Below are 10,885 nucleotides of genomic sequence, written 5' to 3' on the forward strand. Positions count from 1 at the left end.
AATGCTGGCCTGGTGGTAATGAATTCGTTTAGCTTATTCTTTTCTGGGAAGCTCTTTATCTCCCCATCAATTTTAAATGATAGCCTTGCTGGATAAAGCAACCTAGGTTGTAGGCCTTTGTTTTCCATCACTTTGAGTATCTCCTGCCACTCCCTCCTGGCCTTCAATGTTTCTGCAGGAAAGTCATTTGATAGTCTTATGGGAGTTCCCTTGTATGTAACCCTCTGTCTTTCTCTTGCTGCTTTTAGGATTCTCTCTTTGTCTTTAATCTTTGCCATTTTAACTATAATGTGTCTTGGAGTGGACCTGTTTGGGTTTATCCTGGTTGGAACTCTCTGCACTTCCTGGACTTGTATGTTGGTTTCCTTCATCAGGTTAGGGAAATTTTCAGACATTATTACTTCAAATATGTTCTCAATCCCTTGTTTCCTCTCTTCACCTTCTGGTATTCCTATGATGCGCATGTTGTTGCGCTTGATGTTATCCCAGAGGTCTCTTAAACCATCTTCATTGTTTTTTATTCTTTTTTCTTTCTGTTGTTCTGTTTGGGTGATCTCTGCTAACTTGTCTTCTAAGTCGCTGATTCGATCCTCTGCTTCATCTAACCTGCTGTTAATTCCTTCAAGTGAGTTCTTTATTTCGGTAACTGTGTTCTTTAGTTCTAACTGGTTGTTCGTTATGATTTCTACATCCTTCTTGATGTCCTCTCTAAGTTCCTTAAACATTCTTATCATCAGTATTCTGAACTCTGTCTCTGACAGTTTGGATATCTCTGCTTCATTTAGTTCCATTTCTGAAGGTTTCTTCTGTTCTTTTATTTGGGATATGTTTCTTTGTTTCCTCATTCTGGCTGACTCTCTGTGTTTGCTTCGATGTATTAGGTAGATGCCCTGGAGTTCTTGGTTCTTGCTGGATTAGTATATAATGAATGTCCTTTATATTTGACTTGCACTACTTCGTTCTTCTCCCCTGCGTGTGCTCTAAAAGTGACTCTTGTGTTGTGTATATTGTCCTGTTAAAGAAGATCCTTAATTGCTTTTCCCTTGTGAATAGGTGGAGTTAACTCCTAGGCTGACTAGTTGTGAGACTTGGCTTTGCCCACGCAGGGTATTCTGCTGCGTGAGGGTTGACCGCTTAGATGTGGTTTGCCCTTTGGCCTCTATGTGCCTGTAAAGAATCCCCTCTGGGTGTGTCACTTGTAGGTCAAACCCGGTAGAACTCTGGCTTGGTCTGGAGTTGGCCGCTGGGTATGTTGAATCTTGTGCCTCTTAAGCTGGGCATGCTGATCCCTGGGAGTGCCTCTGCCGATGTAATTGCCCTGCCCTAGGCAGGCCAGAAAGGGTGGGGGCTGGGGATGGAAAGAGGGGTCTTCTCTTTCCCAGCCCAGCTGTGTCACACCCCACCCGCAGGCCAGAAACGGTGGTATCTGGGGATGGATGAGTCTCCTGTCTCCTAGGCCAGGGCAAACCACACTCTTCTCAGTCTCTTCCCTGGGCCAGAGCCAGCGGCCAGTCTTCCCATAGCCCAAACCCCAAGGCTCCTCTGTAATATGACACTGCTCTTCAGATCAGGAGCCAGTTCAAGTCTCTGGAAGGGTGGGGGTAGGATTGGAAGAGCGGGGGGAGGGGCCCAGGTATGGAGTTAATTGCCTCAAATGCTAGATATCCTGCCTCTGCGGGGGGGGGGGGGGAGAGGTCTGCTGTGGGACGCAAAGTAGAGTCTGCCACCTGGCTTTTCTGTTCTCTCTTTTGTTCTGGGAACCCCTGCGTCTCTGCAGCTGGGGATGTGGTTGCCCCGCTGTAGGCTGGCTAGAAAGGGTGGGGGCTGGGGATGGAAGGAGGGGTCTTCTCTTTCCCAGCCCCGCTGTCTTAACACTCTTCCCGCAGGCCAGAAAAGGTGGTGGCTGGGGACGGAAGATTCCCAACTCCTAGCCTCCTCCCTGGGCCAGAGCCGCCCGCCTGTCTTCCCGGAGCCCGGGCTCCAAGGCGCCTCTGTAATCTGCCGCTGCTCCTTAGTGCAGGGGCTAGATCAAGTCTCTAGAAAGGCGGGAGTAGGGTCGGAAGAGCGGGGAGAGGGGCCCAGGTATGGAGTTTGTCCTTTGTTCGGCCTAAGACTTATTGGAGATAGCTGGAGTTATTGCCTCAAATGCTGGATATGCTGCCCCTGCAGCGGAGAGGTCCGCTGTGGGACGCAGGGCAAAACGCCCACCTCCTGGCTTCCTCGCTCTCCTCCGTCCTGGGATATCCTGCGTATCTGTAGCCGTGGGTGTGGGCTGGAATTTCACAGGCACAAGTGCGGAGCAGATTTCCACAACCCAAGGGTGGGGGCTGAATTTCTACCGCCACAGGTGTGGACCGCGATTCCAACCCGCGTCCCCATCGCCGCCGCAGGTGCGGCGTGTCTCCGCTCCGCTCCCTTCCTTCTTCCCCTGCTCCGAATAATCTTTTTAATGCATTGTTGTATTCGATTTGCTAGAATTTTATTTAGGATTTTTGCATCGGTATTTATCAGAGATATTGGTCTGTAGTTTTCTTTTTTAGTGCTGTCCTTACCAGGTTTTGGTATCAGGGTAATGTTGGCCTCATAAAATGAGTTAGGGAGTACTGTCTCTTCTTCAACGTTTTGGAAGAGTTTGTGCAGGATTGGTATTAGATCCTCTTTGAAGGTTTGGTAGAATTCACTAGTGAAGCCATCTGGTCCCGGACTTTTGCTTTTGGGAAGGTTTTGGATGATTGATTCAATTTCGTTACTGGAGATTGGACTGTTTAGATTTTCCAGTTCTTCATGGTTCAGCCTTGGAAGGCTATATGTTTCTATGCCCATTATTCTTATATTGCTCTTTCTGATGGAGTCAGAAAGTTCTTGTAGAGTTCTTTCATTTCTTTTAAGTCTCAAGTCTCTTTCTTCTTCCATCCATGTCATTTCCAGGTTTCTGTCTTTGATGTCACTGATTCTTTCCTCCATCTGGTCAACTCTACTACCTAAGCTGGTTATTTCATTCTTAATTTCTTCTATTGAGTTCTTAATCTCCAGAAATTCTATTTGGTTCTTTTTTAAAATTTCAATCTCTTTCGTAAAATGCTCATGCTGTTCTTTGATTGTGTTTCTGAGTTCATTTAACTGCCTATCTGTGTTTTCTTGCATGTCGTCGAGTTTTTTCAGAACTGCAATCTTGAATTCTCTGTCATTTAAGTCACATATTTCTGTATCTTTAAGTCCCTTCTCTGGAGATTTTTCACTTTCTTTCTGAGCTATCTTGTTGCCTTGGTTATTCATGGCAATTATTGGCTTAGTATTTCTCTTCCTAGACATCTACAGGAGTGGCTTCTGCAACAGGTTGATAGGAAGTGGTCTTTCTTTTGTTTTCCAGTACTTGTTGGTAGAATGTTTTATTTTTTCTGCAACTGCAGCTTATTTTTCTTCTCCCACACGGTAGTGCTATGTTTTCTTCGCACTATTCCAGCTTCTCGCACAATGGGGCCATTCCTTCGGAGACGGGCTTCTCCTCTATTAATCGTTCGTCTAGGTCACAGGGGGCAGTGTCCCGGTGGATATGCGAAGAGCTTTTGATGTTCCAAAGCTCTTCCAGCTCCAGATTCAGAGCCCGTATGTTTCAGCAGTTCTGTTTACTCCTGCAGGGATCCGTGCAGATAGGTGGGGTCAGGGGCGGGGTGAGTTGTGAGAGGTGGCCCAGAGCAATGGCAGCGACCACCACCACAGCCGGTCCTGCTTCCACAGCTCCCTCCCCTTTGCCAGAACTAGCTGGGCTGCAAATTTGTGTCTGTGGTCCACAGTTCTCAGAACAGGAAATATTGTGTTCTTTTGATCTGACACTGGTACTGTTCTGTATCTAGCACCGGGCAGTGGGGGCGGGGCGGGCTCTGGGAGGGTAGGGAGGGGGCGGCTAGTCTCAGTGCCTAAGGCTTCCATTCTCTGCTCGGCGTTTTCAGCCTTCTTCCCTCAGTCTTTTCTCCGAGGTCTCTGGCATGAGCGTTGGGTTCAGGAGTGTTATATGCTGCCCCCTCAGCCCTGTGGGCCATAAACGGAGCCCTAGCAGTCCGAGTTCTTCCCTCTCCCGCAGCTGCGGTAGTTCCCGGAAGCAGCAAGCTCGGAGCACTGAGCTAGGTGTGCATCCTACGCCCGTGAGGCTCTGTCTCTGCACTTCTCCCTTTCATCCTCCCCCTGCTGGCGCGAATCTCCCACCTGTAGGTGATTTCGGTAGTGGGCGTCTTCGTCTTGACTGTCTGCTGGGCAGGGAGTCCTTTGTGGAGTTTTTGTTGTTCGATTCGTTGTAAATTTCACGGGAGCTTTACAGAGGCTCACCTCACGCCATTTTTCCTCCGATCCTATTGTGTCAGGTCTTATGCTTAAATCTTTGATCCATTTTGAATTAATTTTGATAAATGGTGACAAATAGCAGTCCAGTTTCATTCTTTTGCACGTAGTTATCCAATTCTCCCAGCACCATTTATTGAAGAGGTTGTCTTTCCTCCATTGTATGTTTTTAGCTTCTTTGTCAAAAATTATCTGTCCATATTTATGTGGTTTTATTTCTGGGTTCTCAGTTCTATTCCATTGTTCTGTGTGTCTGTTTTTCTGCCAATACCATGCTGTTTTGATTATTGTAGCCCTGTAGCACAAGCCAAAGTCAGGAAGTGTGATACCTCCATTATTGTTCTTTTTTCTTAAGATTGCTTTGGCTATTCGGGGTCTTTTGTGGTTCCAAACAAATCTGATGATTTTTTGTTCTATTTCTTTAAAAAATGCCATTGGGATTTTGATGGGGATTGCATTAAATCTGTACATTGCTTTGGGTCATATGGCCATTTTAACTATGTTGATTCTTCCAATCCATGAGCACGGAATGTCTTTCCATTTCTTTGTGTCTTCTTCAATTTCTTTCAAAAATGTCTTATAGTTTTCAGCATATAGGTCTTTCACATCCTTGGTTAAGTTTATTCCTAGGTATTTTATTCTTTTTGCTGCAATTGCAAAAGGAATTGTTTTTTGTATTTCTTTTTCTGAGATTTCATTGTTAGTTTATAGGAAAGCAATGGACTTTTGTACATTGATTTTGTAGGCCAGCAAATTTACTGGCAAATAGACATATGAAAAAATGCTCAACATCACTAATCATCAGAGAAATGCAAATCAAAACCACAATGAGATATCACCTCACCCCAGTCAGAATGGCTATCATCAACAAGACAAATAGTAACAAGTGCTGGAGAGGCTGTGGAGAAAAAGGAACCCTCATACACTGTTGGTGGGAATGCAGACTGGTGCAGACGTTATGGAAGGCAGTGTGGAGGTTCCTCAAAAAATTACGAATAGAATTACCATATGACCCAGCAATCCCTCTCCTGAGTACCTACCCAAAAAATCTGAAACCATTTATCCCATAAAGACACGTGTGGTCCAATATTCATTGCAGCGTTGTTTACGGTGGCCAAGACATGAAACAACCAAAATGTCCTTCGATAGATGAATGGATAAAGAAGTTGTGGTATGTATACACAGTGGAATACTATTCGGCAGTAAGAAAAGGTGATATAGGAACATTTGTGACAACATGGTTGGATCTTGAGAGTGTAATGCTGAGCGAAATAAGTCAGACAGAAAAAGCAGAGAACCATGTGATTTCACTGATATGTGGTATATAAACCAAAAACAACAAAAGAACAAGAGAAGCAAATGAGAAACAAAAACTCATAGACACAGACAATAGTTTAGTGGTTACCAGAGGGTAAGGGGGGTGGGGGGTGGGAGATGAGGGTAAGGGGGATCAAATATATGGTGATGGAAGGAGAACTGACTCTGGGTGGTGAACACACAATGGGATTTATAGATGATGTAATACAGAATTGTACACCTGAAATCTATGTAATTTTACTAACAATTGTCACCCCAATAAATTAAAAAAAAATATTAACAGGAATTCAATTCAATAAACAAAGGCTTGGGGTATTGTTGGGGCAAGGGTGGAAAAGGAGGGTCATTCCAAGTTAATGGATCAGTACATGCAAAAGAATTGAAGCCTACAGTTATCTAGTACAATCAAGGGGAAAACAAGGATTTGGATAGTGCATAAGGTGTGTAGAGGGATGTTATGAGAGGTGAATCTGGAAAGGTAGCTTGGGGTCAGGTACCTGAGGCCCTTGAGTTCCCTGGAGCTTGTAATATTTCCTGAGGTAGGACTTCATTTCACACAGCAATGATATGGCAAAGCTCTCAGTAGGAATAATAAAGTAGTATCTGTGACTGTGCCACCGACCTTGGACAAATCACTTAACCTTTCTGGGCCTCAATTTCCTTAACCTGAAAATGAAGATAATCATCCTACTCATAAGTTTGTAGTATTGATCAAATGAAAGGGGAATGTGGCAGACTCTGTTAGCTGAATAACCCAATATCTATTTCCTGTCCCTTCCTCCCTTGCTGGAATCTACAACAGAAGCTTGAAAAGCCAAATACATGCTTAGTGTACCTTGGAGCTCAAGGTATCCACATGACAGTAACATACATCTGGCTAATGATACATAAACAAAAAACTGCTGAGGGGCTACTATCAGAGTTACACTTTCCTAAAGAAGACATTACTAGTGCTGTCATCTTCACACTAGTTTGTGCTGTGAATACAGATGTGATACCTGGGACTCTAATAGCCACCTTACAGCTGAATTATTGGCCGCAATGAAGATGAAAATCCAACATGTTGAGCATGGATGGCAGTGCAGATATATCGGAAGAGACTCTGGGCTCTTGATGGCACCAATAAACGAATGCCAACAACCACCTACCTCTGGACTTACTCTTATGTGAGAAAAAAAGAACTCTATTTGTATAAGATAATTGTGGTTTCTAGTACTTACAGCCAAAATCATTCTTAACTGATACAGAGTTAATGAAAGAACTTTAGAAGCCAAAAAGTGATTTATAAAAATAAAGAATGATTTTTGGAGAAGACTTACATGATTTCAATTTTATTTTGATAACAGGGAGAAAAATAAGTTAGAGAGAGGAATTGTTGTAGGGAATGCTAGTGAGGGAGTAATGACAAGAATTCAGGCAATAAACAGTGAAGGTGCCGTGACAGTGAGGAGGAAGAACAGGAGACGGATACTAGTGATAACACAGAGGGAAAACTCATGGGACCTGGCAACTGATTGAAACTTGCAGGAAGATGCTTTTGAAGATTTTAACAGCCCTCGTGACTGAGGAAACCTATATTCGTAACATAGGAATATATTCATATAACTTTAAAGAGAATGATGATGAGTTCAGTTTTGGACGTATTGACTTGAATTGCCTGCAAACACACCTAGGAGAGGTCCTATATGCAGTTGAAAACATGGGGCTCAAAGGAGAGATGGAAATATGCATTTGGGTGTTATCAGTGTATATGTGGAAGCTGAAGCCATGGGAGTAGGTGGGATCACTCATGAGGAGTAGGTATAGTAGAGGAGAAGATGGCTAGAAATGGGGGGCAAAGCGGTATGCTTACCTTTAAATATTGGATGAAAACAGAAGAGTCAGTGGAGGAAGAGACTACGAAGCATTCAATCATTAAAAAAATATTTATTGAGTACCTACTATGTATCAGATCCTGGGTTTGAGCCTCAGCAGTCAGAGAGGTAGGAAGGGAACCAGAAGAGTGCGGTACTAGGTAGGGTGGGGAGCAGGGGTAGCTGGTCCACAGTGCTGCATGTTGCAGGAAAGTCAAGTGGGGTGAGAAATGAGGAACTCCTTTCCTCAGCCACATTCATCTGAATTCCTTTAACGGGAGTTTATTGTTAGCTGTAATAGCCTGTCTGGAAGATAAATGCTAAATTAATTTGGGAACTGACTTATAAAACTCTCAAGTGGTCTAAATCATTTAAAAGAAGTTCAAATTCTATTATGTAAGATTGAATTGATTTCTGCAGGTGGTTGTACAACCTTCTCCCCTAGAGATATGTTTGTCAAATATGGTTTCTGTCCAGTTTCTCTTAGAAGCAAGAATAGTGGTGCTGTGTGAGTAGCAGAACTCCACCAAGTCTCTCTGGTGCCTTATTCTGTGAATGTAAATTAGAGTTCTTTGCTCTGAACTCAGACCTTGGGACACTATGCTATGCTATATACACTTGATTCATGTGGTCTTTTTTTTCTTTACTTGTGTCATGAGTGTTAGTCTTGTCTCACTAAATAGACTGAAAGTTCCTTAAAGGTAGCGATCATATCTTGTTTTTTTCTTATTCCCCACAGGGCTGGGCACAGAGTAGGCATTCAATAAATATTTAAGTCATGGAGATGTAGTCAAGGTAGTTTTATTAAATGTACATTAAAAAGTTAATGTGATTTTAAATCCTAATACCACCAATCTAGCTATCTAATTTCATTTGGTATGGGGTACAATTTGGAAGGGTATAAAGAACATGCATGAGACGGGCCACTGGCTGGGAGGGAAGGCACGTGAACCCCTGTGGCTGTGGGTGCCAGGCCCCTGGAGCTGAAAAGTTTGGACTCCGAATGTCTTAGGACAGCTCCGCCCCACTGCTGGGTGCCGCCTGCCTAGCTGCTTGCTGCACTCTTCTGCTGCCTTTGCAGCCCCTCCTCTGAATGGAGTTCACACGTGCATCGCTTCATCACAGGCCCGTGGGAGCAGCATTGGGTTTATGTATTTATTTGACAAAAACGAGCTGTTGCATGATCATTGGTACCTGTATTGGAGAAACATAGCATACAAGCAAGAAGCTTACACCCTCAGTGGCAAACATTTTTCATCTCAGAGACCAAAACCTCTTGCAGTTCATTATGCCACCCTTTCTTCTCCAGACAGAAGATCCAAAAATTTGCAATCGAAGATCTCTTCATCTTATTGATAAAGCCACTAATAAGCCATAATGTCTGTCAATGTCAACTGCAGCATGTCAGGCCAGTTCTATCATTACAAGATGGCCAGTATGATCACCAAGGGTGAGGGCAAAGGAAATGGAATCAAGACAGTTATAGTCAACATGGTTGCAAAGGCACTTAATCGGCTTCCAATGTATCCTACCAAATACTTTGGTTGTGAGTTGGGAGCAAAGACCCAGTTTGATGTTAAGAATGACCATTAAAAGATGAAATAGGACAATTTGTGACAACATGGATGGATCTTGAGAATATAATGTTAAATGAAATAAGTCAGACAGAAAAAGCAGAGAACCATATGATTTCACTGATACGTGGTGTATAAACCAAAACAACAAAAGAACAAGACAAACAAATGAGAAACAAAAACTCACAGACACAGACAATAGTTTAGTGGTTACCAGAGGGTAAGGGGGAAAGGGGGGGAGATGAGGGTAAAGGGGGTCAAATATATGGTGATGGAAGGAGAACTGACTCTGGGCGGTGAAAACACAATGGGATTTATAGATGATGTAATACAGAATTGTACACCTGAAACCTATGTAACTTTACTAACAATTGTCATCCCAATAAACTTTAATTAAAACAAAAGAATGACCATTATATTGTCAATGAACCTCATGAGGAAATTAAGCTTCAAGGCATGTTGGATGGATTCATTAAAGAATTTGTCCTCTGTCCTGAGTGTGTGCGAATCCTGAAACAGAGCTGCATGTCAATCCAAAGAAGCAAAAAATAGGTAATTCTTGTAAAGAAATGCTTGACATGCATCAGAAACTCTGCACATTCATTCTCAAAATCCCATCTGAGAATAGTGACAGTGGTGCAGGAAAGAAAGAAAAGGAAAAGAAAAGTAGAACGGGCAAAGACAAGGGAAATGGCTCTATGTTCAGCAGTGAGACATAACCCCCATCAACACCAAATGAAATCAGTCCTCCACATGCTGTGGGAGAAGAAGAGGATGGTGATTGGGGGAAGGGTACACCTGAGGAAGCTCAAAGGTGCAGAATGGATGAACTAAATCAGTGACCATGCAAAAGATCTGACATGCAGCGATGATTTGGAAAGGACTGTTGAAGAGTGGGTCAATATCCCATTTGATTTTGTTAAGAAAAATAAAGAATAGGGCATTACTGACTCATCTGACAAGAAAATTGTTGCTGAAGCAGAAAAACTGGATATAAAAGCTATGGACCCTCTTGTTTTGATTGAAGTTCTTTTTAATGAGAAGATTAGGGAACAGATTAAGAAATACAGGCACCATTTCCTACAATTTTGTCACAACAAAAAAGTTCAACGGTACCTTCTTCATGAGAGTGTGTGGTAGCAATGCATCAAGTTCAGCTTATCTCCAATATTCTACATATCTTAAAGGAGATATATGACACAGACCTTTTGGAAGAAGAGGTCATCAGCCGGTCGGGAAAGGCCTCTAAGAAATATGTGTCAAAAGAACTTGCCAAAGAGATTCGTGTCAAAGCAGAACAATTTATAAAGTGGTTGAAGGAAGCAAAGGAGGAATCTTCAGGTGGTGGAGATGATGAAGATAAGAATATTGAGATGATGTATTCGAAGACTGCCAGTGTACTGAAAGTTGAAGCTGTGAAGTCTGACAACAAGGATGATGACATTGATTTGATGCCATTTAAAGGGGTAGATGCAGCCCAGCTTAACTGTGTAATGCTGAGAATCTGTTTGCATCATCAGCCAGAAGTGAAACATGTATGTGCAAAAGCTAAAATGGCTTAACATCATGCTACACTTTCTACTAAAAATGTATTGCTATGAGTGGTCTGTAATTAAGCCCAAGGAGACATCTAGGGAATCCATAGACATATCGGTGAGCAGATGTATTTTGCTTATTTATAGCATGTTTCTTTTGGAAAAATTAGTGGTGGACACATTTGGATCACATTTATACAGTTTTAAAAATAAAGATTTGGGGCCGGCCCGGTGGCTCAGGCGGTTGGAGCTCCGTGCTGCAGACTCCGAG

At 43.0% G+C, this 10,885-nt stretch overlaps 1 pseudogene; it reads left to right on the forward strand.

The window, feature by feature from the left end:
• Positions 1–8,882: 8,882 nt before the first annotated feature.
• LOC109457506 (eukaryotic translation initiation factor 5 pseudogene) lies at positions 8,883–10,641 on the forward strand (annotated as a pseudogene).
• The last annotated feature ends 244 nt before the right edge of the window (positions 10,642–10,885 follow it).

This window comes from Rhinolophus sinicus, chromosome 18 (genome assembly GCF_057876585.1).
Source record: "Rhinolophus sinicus isolate RSI-liver-muscle chromosome 18, RSI-T2T, whole genome shotgun sequence".
NCBI lineage: Eukaryota > Metazoa > Chordata > Mammalia > Chiroptera > Rhinolophidae > Rhinolophus > Rhinolophus sinicus.